General features: G+C 35.6%; 1 protein-coding gene across 15 annotated transcripts in view; it reads left to right on the top strand.

Moving 5' to 3' along the window:
• Positions 1 to 16001, top strand: part of MYT1L (myelin transcription factor 1 like) — a 302005-nt gene that overhangs the window by 68755 nt on the left and 217249 nt on the right. For all 15 annotated transcript variants that reach the window (XM_088052813.1, XM_088052810.1, XM_088052812.1 and 12 more), the window contains exon 2: positions 11568 to 11682. The gene's annotated coding sequence lies outside the window, so the exon portion shown is untranslated. The remainder of the gene's footprint in view (positions 1 to 11567; positions 11683 to 16001) is intronic.

Raw genomic sequence — 16001 nt, 5'->3', positions numbered from 1 at the left:
TTTTGTTGGATTTTTTTTTAAATATTTCCAAATATATCAGAAGTTTTTCAGTAGGTAAATCATTCTGCTATTTCCTAACTTTTCAGAATCTCATTTTTTATGTATTATATATAATGTCTATATATCCAATGGAAACAGGTCCAACTGATAACCAATGAAAGTGAATGACAAAAAGAGATGTGTCTGCTGCTGTCATGTCCCTTCATCTTCTTTTGTGTTAACATTTATTGTCTCATGTCATTAATTCAAATTCTTTAATAACTTGCTGAAGCATGAGCCATTGAAATTTTCAGGATATGGTGTGTAGCAAGAGGAAAAATGTATGTTGTCTGTCTACTGGATTGGGCAATGGGTAAAGAAAGAGCTATGGATGGTCAGTGTTTCAGGTAAAATGCTTAAAATTGATGGTAAAATATTCACTGACCTCAGTGATTTTCTGTCCACTATACATGTGCATATTCATTTTAGATATCAAAAAAGGCAATACCAAGAGCTATCACATATTTCTCTAGTTACATAACACATGCAGAAGTCAAGTCAAAATATGGGTTTAAAAAATCAAAAGGCTAAACAAGATTTAACACTTATAACAGTAATATTGTATCAACAGCCAGTTCCAAATCCAAGCCTCCTCCTAACACTTTGGTCATTACTTGTCATGCTTACAAGTCTTATATAGGAAATGGTAAAAGAGGGGACATTTGGCTCATGGTTACAATGTGGTACTTACTGATAATTCATTTGAATAAACATATATAAATCCTGTTGCTAACTAAATGATGATTTCTCATCTGCTGTTCAATATGGAGACAGCTAATCTAATGTGAATAGATAATTGCAAGGGCTTCTGAATATGTGTACAGTTCTCTTAATATCTCTATGTTCAAGGTAAAGACAAGCAATTAGACATAAGGGGACAATGAGAACACTTACAGAAAAACAGAAATGTAAATGTCTGAAAAACAGAATGCATGACCTAAAGGGAGACTTTTTGCAGTGTCTGTTGTGGATAATACAATGATCTCAACTAAAGAAGATGTCTTTTGAATTGTCAGACCACCCAGATTTGCTATAGAGTTAGAAAATATGTTTATAGAAAGATTTTAGGTGTACTGTTCACTCTTCTACTATCTAAAAATGTATTTTTATATGTCCTTGTTTTTCCCTGCCAATCACATAATCAGTTAGTCCCTGTTTTGTTTCTTGTGGGGCTAAGCTGGCTTCCTCATTTTTGCAGTTCATCAATATAAAACTGATTTGAAGCTGAGCTGTATAATAATAAGCCTTTCAGCAGCCAGGCTTGACACTTGCCTTGTAATTAAGGCCTTGATGGTTGTGTTGATGGCAAATGAAAGAAAATGGCTTTGTTCTCAATTCCAGAGGCTTGATTGCTGGTTCTCGTTCTCACCTGAATTCGACCCATTCTGCATTGTGCACATGATTGCTGGAGTGTGAGTAATTGCAGTGCTGGCAGATGACATTTTCATGAAGCACACTCTGCACTGCTCCAGAGGGAATTTACAGAATTTATAGCTGGAGAAGCTCATCAAACATGGATTTAGGAAATGCCTATGTGAAAAGTGGGAGCCCACAACTAAATATCAGAGCTTTTCTTTTGACATTTGCTTTTACATAAAGGACTCTCTGCAACCTGTCTTACCTTATGGTAGCAGCCTATTCATGACTAGATTTTGTGATTAAGTGAAGTTACTGAAGTTTTTTAATGCAATATTTTTGCATGTTTTCTTGTCATTTTTTGTTTGCTTGGAAAAGGAGATGGAAAATGGTTTTCTCATTTCCATTCATAGTTTTACAATTCTTTAACCTTTCAACTATTTAAAAATTTTCAGATGTCTCATAATATTTATTGACAGCAATGTGTGCTTGGTTTTTATTTAAATCCTCTTATTTTCAAAACCTTTTTGCATTGCAACATATTTTGTTTATTTTAAACCAAAATGAATGTACATTTTAAATAGTTTTTTAAATAAAAGGGCTTCCACAATGGAAATATACTCTGTCATTTATAAATCAGTTATTTAGAAAGAAATATACTCTGTCATTTATAAATCAGTTCTTTAGAAAGAAAACATTAATGACTTTTGTATTGACAAGTTCACAGATTTCAGTGACGGGTGTTTTGTGTGTTGTAAATAAGAACTGCATATTGAAATTTTGCATTATAGGTAACATATGCCATGATATGCATAATCTTTTCTTCCCTCTGCCTTTGTACTTTTGCATTTCCCTCTCCATCTGACAGTTTGTGCCTGTCTCATATTTACCATGTTTGTTTCTGAGCCCCTGGTGTTTCTCCTTGCTCTTGTAACACAATCACTCTGGGATGAATACCTGTAGGTTGTTGCTGTGCTTGTAGTTTCCCTCAAACGTGAACCAACACAAACATTTTTGGAATCCTGTTGGCATGTTTCAATCACAGCTTTGTGGGCTGTCACTGACTTTTCACGTGAAGATGAATGGCTGCTGTGACTCAGATGTACTGTTATGCTGCTGTCTGCCTGGCAAGCCAAACGATCTGCACTTAGGTTTTAATATTTCTTGAGGTTTCTCCATCATGGCAAGTCAAGAGTCTTTCCTCCTTGCAATTGGAATTACTGAAAGTCCTGAGCCATTGAATGGTGGAAGGTTGCAGGTTTTTTTGATTTGGTTTGTTGATTAACAGCTCAGAAAAGTTTCGTGACAAATCCTTTGAGTTTCTGCAATAAATGCTTGATCCAGTGTAACACTGATTATTTAAAATACACAGTAAAAAATCTGAGGTTTAATCTGATGATGTTAAACTGCCAGTTGTTTTAGAGCCTAACTTATCCTCATTTCAGTACTAGAACTCTGTATCAACACTAATGAATGGCAACAAGATGATAATCAATCTAAACTGCTGAGTGTTTCAATTTATGCTATACTCCTCAAGTAGCTGGGTAGCACAAGAGGAGACTTTCTAAGTGCCTTACCTAAATTCATGGATATTGTGCTGCTGTTGTTTACTAAAAATAGGGGATTTTTGTAGTCTTAAATGGGAACAAGATGAAACCTGTTGTATATACATCTTGGTTTTAGTCATATGTTAGAGATTTCCTGATGTACTTCGAGTACTGGTGCTAAATACTGCTCCTAATTGTAAATGTTCATTAGGGAATCACTTAAAACATTCAGGTTCAAAAATTCTTGGACATGTAAATATTTTGAGAATCTGGGTTTCAGAGAGTCACTTCTTGTCCTTTGACGCCATGAAAATAACCAAGGTTTAAGGCTTAAGAATTAGAGACAGCAGCCTGTAGTTCATCATTGCATCTCATCGTTATTGCTGGGAAGTGGAGGTGAAGCTCATACCTGAGCCCTGGCTGATGCTTCTCTTGCAGGAATGTTAGGGACCCATCTGTGTCCATTATGGCAGCCTTTTGAGGCACAGTTCTGCTCTCAGTTTGTTCCTAGCAACAATCCCATCTATTGTGATTTGAGTGGTAACTCAGCCCCAAGGGGGGAATCTACTGTTAGATTTCAGTATCTGTAACAAAACAATCCATACCTGCCTTGGACTTCTAGTAGAAAAAGGGAGGTTTCCAACCTCTGTGCCCTTAGTCAGGACCTGGATGTAGAAAATTATTTCCTTTGTGGGAATGAGACCTGTATCAAAGAAGAACATGGTGAGAAAACCTCAGAGATTTCTAACTGTTTTTCGAATCTGTTGCAAATCAATGAACTATGAAGAAAGAAATGAAAACAATAGGCAGTAGACTAGAACAGTGAAATATGACAGTGAACAGCTTTTGGACCTTGCTGAGTGATGAGAAAAAGCTGCTTGATACCATTACCTTAATTATGGTGGTGGTCTGGGATGTGTTGGTGATCAAATATTACATTATGCAGACTGGTTTTGGCTAATACTGACATCAGCAACTGTAAAGGTAAGAATCACCTTAATGGTTTAATGTAGAAGTTAAATATTGCAAGTCATGGAAAATGTTCAACTGGTACTCCTATGGCTTTCTTGCCACCACCTCTGAACTTGAAAAGCTTCTGCTTATTTTAATAGATCTTTCTCTTACCCCATTTTAATTTTCACTTTTTAAACATCTCATTATCTTTCTCAACAAGATTGTTAAGGTCTGATCTAATTTTCTCTGACACCCATTTATGCTTTTCTGCCATATTTTCCTCCAACTTCTTCCATTTGCCTCAGTGACCTATCCCTAAGACATCTTGTTCTCTTTCCCTCGTCTCTCCTGGCTTGTCTTTTTGATTTGCTTTGTGTCTTTTGCTTGACAATGCAGATGTGGTCTTCAGCATCTCAGTACTGATTCTTAATTTCTCATGTCTCTTACATTCCTTTCTATCCTTCACACCTAGGGGAGAGAGGCTCCCCATCTCATGCTTTATTTACAGATTCATTGTGAAATGATCTTTTGGCATGTGACAGGGAGCTGACTGTGGCTCACCTATTGCATGAGACCATTGACTATTCTAAAATATTTTTTTTTCCCTCACTTATTTCTATAAATTTTAAACAATTTTACTGTAAAGGGAAGAGTTTCTTACCTGATCTGCATCTTCTGTGGCTATTGTAGAAGCCATTGTTTTCTCTGGCACCTCACAGTATGTTACATTATCTGCTCCTGTTTTATGATTTTCCATCCAGCACAATAATCAACAATTGATTGTTTCCACTGAGAAACCTGAAGTTCTTGGACAATACAATGAGTGTGAGAAGTTCTGTAATTCAGGGAAGACGATAAAAGGGCAGAAGTTTCTTCCTGCCATTTATAAATGTTAGGATTCCTGTGTTCTTTTTTTACATTTTCTTTTAAGCTAACACCTCTATTTGTTATGCTCTTAAAATAGTTTTACATCCAAATAGAATTTAAGCTTATTGATAAGATAAGATCATAATATCTGTTAATCCATCAGTTATTCAACACGTAGTCTACTGGCTAGTCAAGCATTTTTGGTTTCTCCTTTGATACAAATTTACCAGTACAGGGGTAAAACATGCTGTAATGTATCAGATAATTCTATATATATAAAATGTAATTATATATAATAAATAATATATCTAGAATAATATATATTTATATATTTATAAGATATTATATATATATATATATATATATAATTCTAAACATATCTCAATAATGATATTGTTGTTGTATCTTTGGGGACAAGTTGTACACCTGTTGGTGTACCTGCATCTACAGATTACTCCTCCATTCATGAGTGCTTTACATTCACTACTACATTCACTATGCTAGTACAGCTCTTGGATATGCAGTTCCCACTGTAGCTGATACATCAGCCCACCTTAAGTTTTCTGCTTTTGACACTATTGGAACTCAGCTATTGGAAGTCAGTCTGCTGTAGGAACTTGCCTTACAAATATTCCATGACCCATTTGAAGTCTTCTATACCAGCATCAGAGGACACCAAGGCTTTGTTCCCTTAATGCATATGTTCATAGGCATATTTTGATTTCTTGTATATTTGCTATTGGAGGTTCTGTGTTGTGTTTCTGTTCTGTAACTATTGCCTTGTCTTTCTCCAGTGGGATACACCACCTTTGCATCTGAGGCACTGCTTTAATCAGTGATGCCAGTTATTGGTCTCTTACCTGACAGTACTAGCAAATGTAAGGGGGAAAGAAGAGAGGGTTTCTGAGCTAAGGTCGTCTGAGAGAAACCATAAATTGCTTTAACATGCAAGAGTAATATCCATGTTTATATTTGACTGTAAATGCATTTTGGGATTAATTTAGTGCTCTAATCTGTTCACAAGTAATTTTCAAAGATATTCGATCAGTAGGAGCATATTCATTTTTCTCCAGTATTTTCCAATTGTTTGTGCAGACAAATCTCAGCCGTATAAAACTTGTCCTTTCTGTTTACACTTAAGTACAATTATTCTTGGTGTGTGAATAGTCATGTATAGTTTTAGTCTTTGATTAGTCAGTATTTGTAACAGCAAAGTAATTGAAGGGCAGTGAATAACTGGCAGTAAATACTATTTTTCCTTTCGGGATGTATCATCCTGTAAGTATAATCCTAAATATAGGCCAGTTTGTAAACATTATTTAGACTTCTATTTTTTGTCAAATGTCACTAAAATGTAAATTATTTGCATTTCAGACAAATCCTTGTGAGTACTGTACAAAGCAACAGCAAGTTTATTCACAACAGTACTTTCTGTGATGTAAATCATTGCAACTGAGTATACATAATGGTAATTTTCAAATCCAGAATGGTATTTCAACATTAGCTTGTATGATGTGCTACAAAAATGCTGAGAAGAGCATTTCTTATGTATCTGCTACAAAAATCAGTAATAGCACTAGCAGAGATTTTCTTTTGCATTTAATTCAGTTACACATAGTTTATCTGTTACTTCTGAGAATTGTAATATTAAGTATCCATATATAAATTACTATTATAAAGAGGAATCAGTTGAGATACATCAGTTTGAACAGCCAAGGGACATAAGAACTTGCAGTTTCCAAGTGACAGCTGCTGGGGTGACAGAATATGACTGTGGAAGAATCTCCCCATTCATGTTTCTTTTCTTTCCTGACAATGGTAAAGCAGATTTCAGCATAGTGATGTATGAAAATGCCACTGCTCAATCAAGCTTGTTTGATATGGCAAAATAGGTGTAAGGCCCTTCCACCTTGCCAGTGTGTGAGTAGATGGGTGCTGGAAGATCAAGATCAGTAACTGTATACTAGTCAGTCTCTCTTTAATATATCTACATCTTTGCTCATAAGGCTTAGATGATGTGTCAAGTTTTTTTAAAGATGGCAGGTACAACATTGGACCTTTTAAGTCACCATCAAGCTGAGACACTGGCAATGGATCCGATGTGCAAATACAGTTTTCTGGACCAGACTCTGTCTTTTTCATTTTGGTGTACTGAAAAGGCTAATTCTGTGCTTCTTGCAGAAGTTACAGAATTGCACTTTTACATTATTGCTCAAAAGATAATCTTGCTACTAAGTGATTTCAGTTAAGGATTAAAGGAGAGAATTAAAATTTAACTTGTGGCAAGAGATGGCAGAAATAGGCCTTAGCCCACAGAAGAGACAGTAGATGCTCAGTGTTTTCACCTGTAGTCATTAGGTAGATCTGATACTGGTGCTCAATATACTGTGATACAGCCCTGCCCACAATCTGCCACACAATGCTTTGCTGCATTTTCTGGTAATAAAGCTCTTTTCCAACAGTTCTCCGTGGAAGGTAAAACTAAATCTGCTAATAACTCTTGCTGTATATAGTTCAAAGTCTAAGGTGTGTAGGTCTGCTATCTGTAGGATAATACTTGTTCTACAATTCCATTTTTCTAGTTGTTTGTGGTTTTTTTCTTAAGATGCCATCACTGCCTCCAGCTGGCTTCATAAAACAGCAGGAAAGATCTGGAAAGGCAAATCAGTTGTCTACCCTACACTTAATTGAATTGTTGGCAAGTTGTTTTGATTACTTGCCCCCTGATTTTCTTCTGCTCTGGCTCTCTGGGTAACAATGTGTAGAGAAGGTGAATCTGAACCTGAAGGTTGACCTTGGAAATGACTCCAAATCAACAGCTTTTAATGTAATAGCCTTTTTCCTAACATTATTTGCTTTGTAGTAGGGTTTTAAGGTGCAGCCCTGTGTGCCATCCTCCTACTTAAAGGCAATTTTCAAATTCCATATTGTCCTGGAAGTGAACACGCTGCTCATTGCTAGAGCCAGTAACACTACAAACACCTTGTGTTTTCACCATCCTCATTACCTTCTGCAGTCAGAAGAGCCCCCTGCTCTTTCACTCGGGTATTAGTGCACTGTTTCAACTTTCTCCAGTGGGCCTCAGACAGGAGATAACTGTTTATCTACCATGTGAGGGATGCACACAGCCTTTCCAAAAGGTCCTTTCAGTGCCAATTGTGTATTTTCCTCATTGGTTTTAAATCCTTGTTTGGCAGGAACTGATCCTTTGAGCCATTAATCCTACATAAGTTACACTTCACATAAGTAACATGGCATCCGGTATTAAAAGGGATTCTCATCGACTGTCTGCTTTCACTGATGGTATCCATAAATTTTCCAAGAGCACCAATTATCAAATTTGGATATCTTCTTCCCTGAAGAAGGGCATTCACACTCCTGTATTTTTATACTGGATCACTTTTTTTTAATCATCTTTTTTTTTATTTATAGATGGTACAAGTTTAGCAAACATTTTAAAGTAGGGTTGGCATTAAGACTGTCTATTGGTAGATCTACATGGAAGTTAATGTAAAATCTCACAAGTGCTGTTATTTTGTAGTTTGAAGTGTGTTGTTCATGGAAGAAAGTAATACATGAAATGTAATGATAGGGCAGACATTTTCCACCTTAAGTTCTTTGTTTTCAGAGATGATTAAGAACTTCATATTCTGATTGAAAAAGACTTCATTTGCTATTCACTTAATGTTTTTGTAGATACGTTTTTTGACCTTTGACTTAATGTTTGTTCTAGAGGTTTGGTTACGGTATTATTTCCACTTAAAAATGAGACAGATGTCTGTCTAATGTCAGAAGTAATGGGGCTAGGCCCCATGTATTTTTATTTATACATTTTTCTAAATAATCTGAAGCATGACTTCAGTGCCTGTAAATTCATATAAACTGTTACTTGCTCAAATCTGTTGATAATCACAAATAACATCATAAATCCTAATATGAAAGAAAGTATTTAAATAATTTTTTAAAACCTTATCGAAGTTTTTAAAGTAATTTTAAATATTTCATCTTGCCTGTAAAAAAAAAAAGAAAATATAAACACTAAAGCAAATTATTGTCAGAAATAACTCAAGTGACCACCAGTGTTGAAATATACAAGAGGAAGTACGCAACCTCTTAAAGGCAGGCAGTATTTGCATGAGAACTGCATGCTTTCTTGTGATTTTATTTTAGTGGTTCAGGTTTTTTTCCTGCAACTTAAGGGATAATTAGAACTGGGGGCTCTTCATGACCTTTCTGGGAATTGCTGGTTCTCAGCATTAGTCAGAATGTAACCTTTATGTGAGAATTTTCTTGTCTGCTACTAAAATATCCGCTGCTTATAAGAATAAAGTATCCAATCCAGGTGTTTTTGTCATTCACTTGTGAAGTGCATTGCTTAGGGCATCTCAGAGCCCATGACATTTAATTTGTCTTTTAAATGTGGTTTGCTTGGGTGCTAAGCAGTAAGGAGAATCTGTACTTCAGCATGTTACAGGTACCCTATTTCTACTTCTGCAAGGGTAACTGAATGGTCTTTTGGGTTCCTGAAACAAAACATTGTTATCATTAGTAGAATAGGAATGGATAACTATGGGGGCTTTATTTTTCAGTATTGTCAAGCATAGGTGATTGCAAGCAAATCACCTATGGCTGTGTGCATTTGCCAAGCATGCATTTGGTATTGAGGCAGGCTCTGAATAGGTATTTCCCATGTGAAGATTTATATATGCAGAACTGTAATCCCCAAAACCACGTGACTGCTTTTGGATATCAGATCTTTGGCTTTGAAGTGAAGGGTCAAGAGCACATTGTGGGAGCCAGCATTGTCAGAGCCCAAGGTCCGTCGACGCATTTCTACAGCCATTTTTCAGATCTGTTAGTTCTCATTGTTTCCGAGAATTAAAAGTCGTAGGCAGACCTCAAAATGACGGCACTGAGAGAAGCTGGAAATAACCTCGCCCGTTATTTTGATCTTTGGCCATGTGTGAAGCTGTGCAGGGCGCTGGGGCAGGGAGAGCCCAGGCGGGGAGCGCGGCTGCGGCAGCCGCCGGTGGCCGCTGTCCGTGGTGCTGCAGCCCGGCCCCGCCGCTCGGGATGGGACATCCCCAGCCACGCCCCGGCACGGCTGGAGGAGGAGACTCCAGCAGCCTTTCGCAGCTTCGTCAACATCTAGCATCTGTAGATAATGATTTCTTACATGAAGTTGTGTTTATAATTGAAGTTGCACAGCGTATTGCAGCCGTTTTCTCCTTAACAATAAATCCACCTATACTTACGTAGGAAAAGTTTTGTTCTAAGGTCAAAGGCACAATGAGGTCAGCACAAAGATGCATGCAGAACAACATATAACATACTGCTTTTTAACCAGTACCTTTTTGGAATGAATGGTTTATGCGTATTTCCTAAGATTAATTTATTCCCTCAGAATGCCACCTTAAAATGAAAAAAACACTAAAAATAACTAAATAGAAATCAGGAATTTTGAACTGTCATGCAAGTTTATTTGGTTTATGCATAATTTTATTTTAGCCAGTTGAAATATGTATGGGAGAAATTAATTTTGAAACTTGATTTTTAAGTTACAAAATAATTTTATGAGCAGAATCCTGATTCTTTTGTTTAAAGGCTCTGTTCCAGGGTATGATTTCAGAAATTTTCCTATAGATTCATACATTATTTTGAATATTAAAAGACCCTCTCTTTGTTTTTATAAAGTTGTAAGAAAAAAATAATAGCAATTGCATGTAAATATTTAGTGTATTTGCATGCAATTTTTTTTTTAATAAAGAATAGTGCCATCTTCTAATCTCATCGAATATTTCCTTGCTTGAAAAGTAGCAAATAAGGAATTGAGTACAGTATCTTTTAGAGGATTTATGGTAATACTGCTGAATTTAGCTGAGCATAAACATCATGGTGAGGCCCTCAGGGTCTCTTCATTTTCCTGACACACTCCACTGCTGCCCCATTAACACTTCGTCTGTTATTGCCATCTACTCCATTTAATGAGTATCTTTGAATTTGAAGTTCTTCACAAGAAACAATAGCTAAAATAACTGATGTGACTACTGTAGCTTTCTGTAGTGTATCTTCCTCCCTTTGTAATTTTTTTAAAATAATAAGTACATGTGTATTCTTCAGCAGTTTAGTTGCATCATGACATTTTCTTTAATTACAGTAGATGCTAATCACAAGCACTAAGTAATGACTACCAATAGGATGCTGTATCTGTCTGTAGAAGGTAAATGCATGCTGAATAGCTGCTAAAGGAGACTTTACTTTAAAATTCATCTGGTTAATACTTACTCTTTAATGTGAAGAAGGAATAATTCTGCTGGAGACTGTGCTGTCAAAGCAAAATACTTCTTCTAAAAATCATAAGATAGAATGACTATGTTTTCTGGTATCTGTATTAATCCAGCTAACTGATGTAAAAGTTCAGTATGTGTCTCATTAAATTGGATTCCTAAAACTGAGTTTATCACATTCCTCAGTACACATGAATGAACCATCTTTAATTATTAAACAATAAGCCATATTTTCAGATGAAGACTCAACCTGAATTAAAGTTAGAATAATGCTGCACTGGGATGCATCATAAGATTTAAGCATAATTCTGATTTTGCATTGACTATTAACTGATTTTCTGTTCTTGAAGATTGAGGCAATCAGTTGGAAATTGAAACTGGTTTTTTATTAAATGCATACATTGAAAGCATATTTTTAAAATCTAAAAGAACATGTGAATTATTTTCTGTGTTCTGGTAAGCTTGCTGTCCTTCATTAAAGTTTTTCTTTTGTTTGTTTGTTTGTTTTTATTTTTAGAAAATGAGTCTGGAAGAAAATTGGTGATTTCAATCCAGAGGACCTACAAGCACTCTGACAGGCTCAGAGAGCAGAGTCTGTACCAAAGAGCAATTACCCCACCAAACGATTTCAGGTACAATTGACCTAAATATAGCACTCTCTTGAGATTATTGACAAGAGTTCATTTCCTGTAGTGCTTTCCCCATTTGCCACCCCTGGTAAACCACTGTGATCTTATCTGCCTGGTGCTGCATGACTTCTGGGATGCAGTTAAGAATTCTGCTGTGCATTATCTTTAAACAGACAATTCATGCTAAAAGAGTAATTTGCAGTTAAATTAGATGATGCATATATTATTCTTGCTGCTGAAGTTACAAAGAACAGCAATGAGTGTCTTACTCCTTTTGGACCTGAAGGCACTGGAATTCTTTTTACTGTGAAATCAAAAATGTAGCACTAATTAATTGTAAATAAATAGGAAATTTTATTTCATTAAAGAGTAACAGTAGAGTCAGAGATGCAGGATGGATAGGCTGGAAAACTTCCTATTTCTTTCACTATATATATATTTATTCACAAACTGTGACTTCCCCTATTGTCATTCTACTATCTCTAGGCTAGTACTACTAGCTAGTAGTAGTAGTTCTCATATGCTGGCATTAAAAACAAATGAATGTACAAATTGAGTATGTAAGTGTACAGAATGTGGATGAAGTGAACTCAGAGGCTTGTCATAATAAAATCCACTTTAGTTTTGAAGGATGCATTTTTCTTAGGCATTGCTTCCAAACTTGTTTAAAATGCTGGATATATTTGCATTTCATGTTTGTGGAATATAGAGAAAATAGATGGTATTCCCTTGGTGTTCATCACAGGTTTTTTTGTGAATCATTTTTCTTCTCCTGAATTTTTGTTCAGAATATCTACACATTGTCCGGAAATTCAGAGGGCTGGTATCAGATTCCATGCTGAATAGCTGTTGGAGGCCCATTTGTCACAGACTTTTATGAGCTAATATCACAGGACACAATTGGGCTGTGATTTTCCTGTGTATCCCCTATGTTTTCCCAAAAGAACACCAGAATACTTTTAATTTATTAGTAGAGTATACTCTCCTTATAATCATAGGTCCCACTCTTCAAAGGAAACTCAAGAAATTCATTTGGGAACTGAATAATTTAAAACATAGAAACATATATACACTATATTGGTCTACTGACTTGGTTCCTTTGATGGGTGATGGACAGCAGTTGCAAATATAGTTAAACTCAGAAATTCTATACTAAAATAAGATGAAGCATGAAACAATTTATTGCATTAGACAGTAATTAATTTATTCTAGGGAAAATTTGGATTAGATATAGAAGAAAATTTACCTGTGATTTATGTTTTGCCAACTTTAAGGAGCTGATGAGACACAGTATGTCCCAGTGGAAAGGAGTAATAATTTGAAATGGAGTGTAAGAAGAAAGCAGTAAAAGAATAGGTAAAGGTGGGATGAGAATATGCAAGGCATGATTAAATGGATTCTCAGCTCAGGCTGAGCTCATAGAACTTCTTGTGATGTAGTTTGAGACCATGAGGAATTTGTGTAGTTCTGTCTGGTGGACTGGTAAAGAAAATAGTTTGGAAGTTTGAGATGTAAGGGAATGTACACGAGGAATTTAAATGGATTAATGAAAGAATCTTTCTCCTGTAGTCTTCTACAGAACAAGACAATCAAGGAACGTGTTTAGGGGTGAAAAGATAAATCAGTCCTGCCCCAACACAAAGAGAGAGAAAACTCATAAGAAGTTACCAGCAGCAAGAGAGCCTAAATTGAAATATTTACCTTCTAAAGTTTGGTGTTTTGACATTTGGTATTTTGCAAACAGAATTTCTCATATTGACTCTTGCAGTGCTGCAAGGACTTACCTTAAAAGTTGCTGATGTAATTTTTTTAATTTTCTTTTTGCCATTTTCTTTTAGATAAAATATATATAAAGCTTGTTTTTTGATTTTTTTTGTTATCTGCAGAGATTATTAGATGCACACATTTTGTTAATCGTTATCTTGATGTTGCAGAGACCTGACATGGCTAACATAAAACAGTTGTACATACTATAGATGATTAAATCAGTTTGAAATTTAGAAACTAACACTAGAAAATCCGATGTAAACTCACTGTTCTGTGTGAATGGTCTTTATGAGGATTGCTCACTTCAGCTAATAACAGATAGAAATATCATTCTGGGCCTTATATTAAACTTCATCTTGTAGTAAATTGTGGACCAAATGAAAGATGCAGCATCTTAAGCATTTTTGTTATAGTTATTTTACATCTTGAAGGGATATTCTAGTCCTTTACAGAATGCAGACCAATAGAGGACAGTATCACAGCTTGGGGATTTTACACTTGCTTCTATATTCAGTTTGCCCTGCCATGGTAATGAAAAGACATAGTAAAGTAACCCTAATTAGGCAATATAAGAATCTCTGGTATGCAACATTTTTCTTAGCCATCTTTATATTATTTTTACTTGTTGTATGGTGCCTAAGGGAATGAGAAAAGTCTGGCCCATTAATTAGAGAATTAGCCTAGAGTTGGGAAAGATGAGCTCAGCTTTTGCCTATGCCACAAATTTTCTACAAGACACTTAGCTAAGTATTGACCAAAATTCAGCATGACCTAAGCATCAGGAATTGTGACCATACTTCTGCTTTTGAAGCAGAATCATGTGTTCTTCCTTGTTTATGGCATCTTAGTTACCCCCTTTAAATAACTGAGTAATCAGAAATCCTCACTCCCTTCATTAGCTGAAGTGAATTCTGTATACTTCTCTATAATACTTGTCTTGTGTGAGGATAGTGATGGAATGGCAGGGATGCACAAAGCAATGTCTGATATTTGTTCAGATAGAGTATTACAAAGATACTGTCATGGTGACAAGTTCATGTTAGCTCTTGGCAGTGGAAGTCTTCCTACTATGACCTTCTGAAAAAGCAAACTTAATCAGTCAAAGTGTCAGATGTTGCTAAATTTGCAGTTTATAAATTGTCACTATAAATGTAAGTAGTAGGAATCATCACATAAAATTGTACTTCTTTTCCTTTGTGTCTTTCCAGACTTAAATGATTTTAAAAATGAGGCAGTAGGATCTTTAAATTGCAGTTTCTAGGCAGCATCTCTGCTCCTGTGAGCAGGCATGGCTGTTTTATTGCATGGCCCAACCCACTGATTGGTCATGGCCTGCTGCTGATGTTAGCACACCAAAGAGAACAGGTGACATTAAAGGTAAAAATGCCAGGGCAGGGGCACGTCACCAGTAAGAATTAGAAAAAAAATATTCTTGTGCTTTATTGGATACATAGCTCAGCCTGACAGAACATCTAATCCCTAAATCATCCTGAAAATTGGCTAGGTTATAAAATCAAATTAAACCCACTATGAAAGATTATGGTCTCTCCTCAATGCACTAGAAAATATGTGTATAAATCTCAATCCCAGATCAAGGGGAATGCACCACATAAATAAAAATGTTTTCAAGAGAAATTTGATGATGATAGAGCTGATTGTTTTTGTAGCAACATTTAGAAAGTATTGGACTAATCTGATTAGAAGAGGTAAAAAATTTGCTCGATCATTACATCTTCTTAATGTAATCCCTTCTTTTCTCCTACTTTAACATTTTCTGAAGAAGGGTTATCATGTAGCTTTATTTTGATTAGTGCCTAGTTTCTGGTTTTTAGCTTTGTTATGTGGTCTTAAATGATTCTTTTGTCCGTATCAATACTGGGTACTAACTTTTGATGGGCAAAAGAAATCTTAGCACCCTTCGGCAGATTTTGCCTTCTTCCACTGCAGATGAATGTTTGCATATTGCTCTAACTGATTCATTCTCAAGCTAAGGAAGACAGAAGACTAATTTGAAAACCAAGTGAAATTCAGAAAAAGATTTCATTGATCAAGTAGGGTTTGGGATCATATTTTAGTTAGGTCAGAACTATTCTTCTTATACAGCAGAAATTAAGCTTTTATTGATGAGTCTACATATATATAAAAAAAGACTTTAACATACTGAGGCATAAGAGATGTGCATTTTTACATCACTTTATTCGCCTTCAGTGCACTGAAGAATGTCAAGGAAAGGAACATGATAAAAACTACTGAGATTCTTAACAAGTAGCTAAAGCCAAGAGAAGGTACATGTTTCCTAGCCAAAGTTAGAAAGAAACTGTTTTAAAAAGAGTTTTTAAAAGTATGGCAGGAGGGCAAAGCTATAAGCAGATTCTTATAAGTTCAGCAGTCCTTTCTGTGTAGAAATACAATTTTTTACTCCATATAGATTTTATTGAAACAACATTTAAAGAAAACTGTGCACTCTAAAAGTTTCCTCTCTTCTTCTGAATATATTTTTGAGAAGGTATAGAGGGAGTAGATACTATTGTTTCATCTTCACCTTGCTCATTTCA

Source organism: Pseudopodoces humilis, chromosome 3 (genome assembly GCF_049639895.1).
Source record: "Pseudopodoces humilis isolate 2021_Gansu_Grassland_sample_001 chromosome 3, ASM4963989v1, whole genome shotgun sequence".
Taxonomy (NCBI): Eukaryota; Metazoa; Chordata; class Aves; order Passeriformes; family Paridae; genus Pseudopodoces; species Pseudopodoces humilis.
Note: the sequence above shows the minus strand (reverse complement) of the source record. Positions and strands in the feature narration are given on the sequence as shown.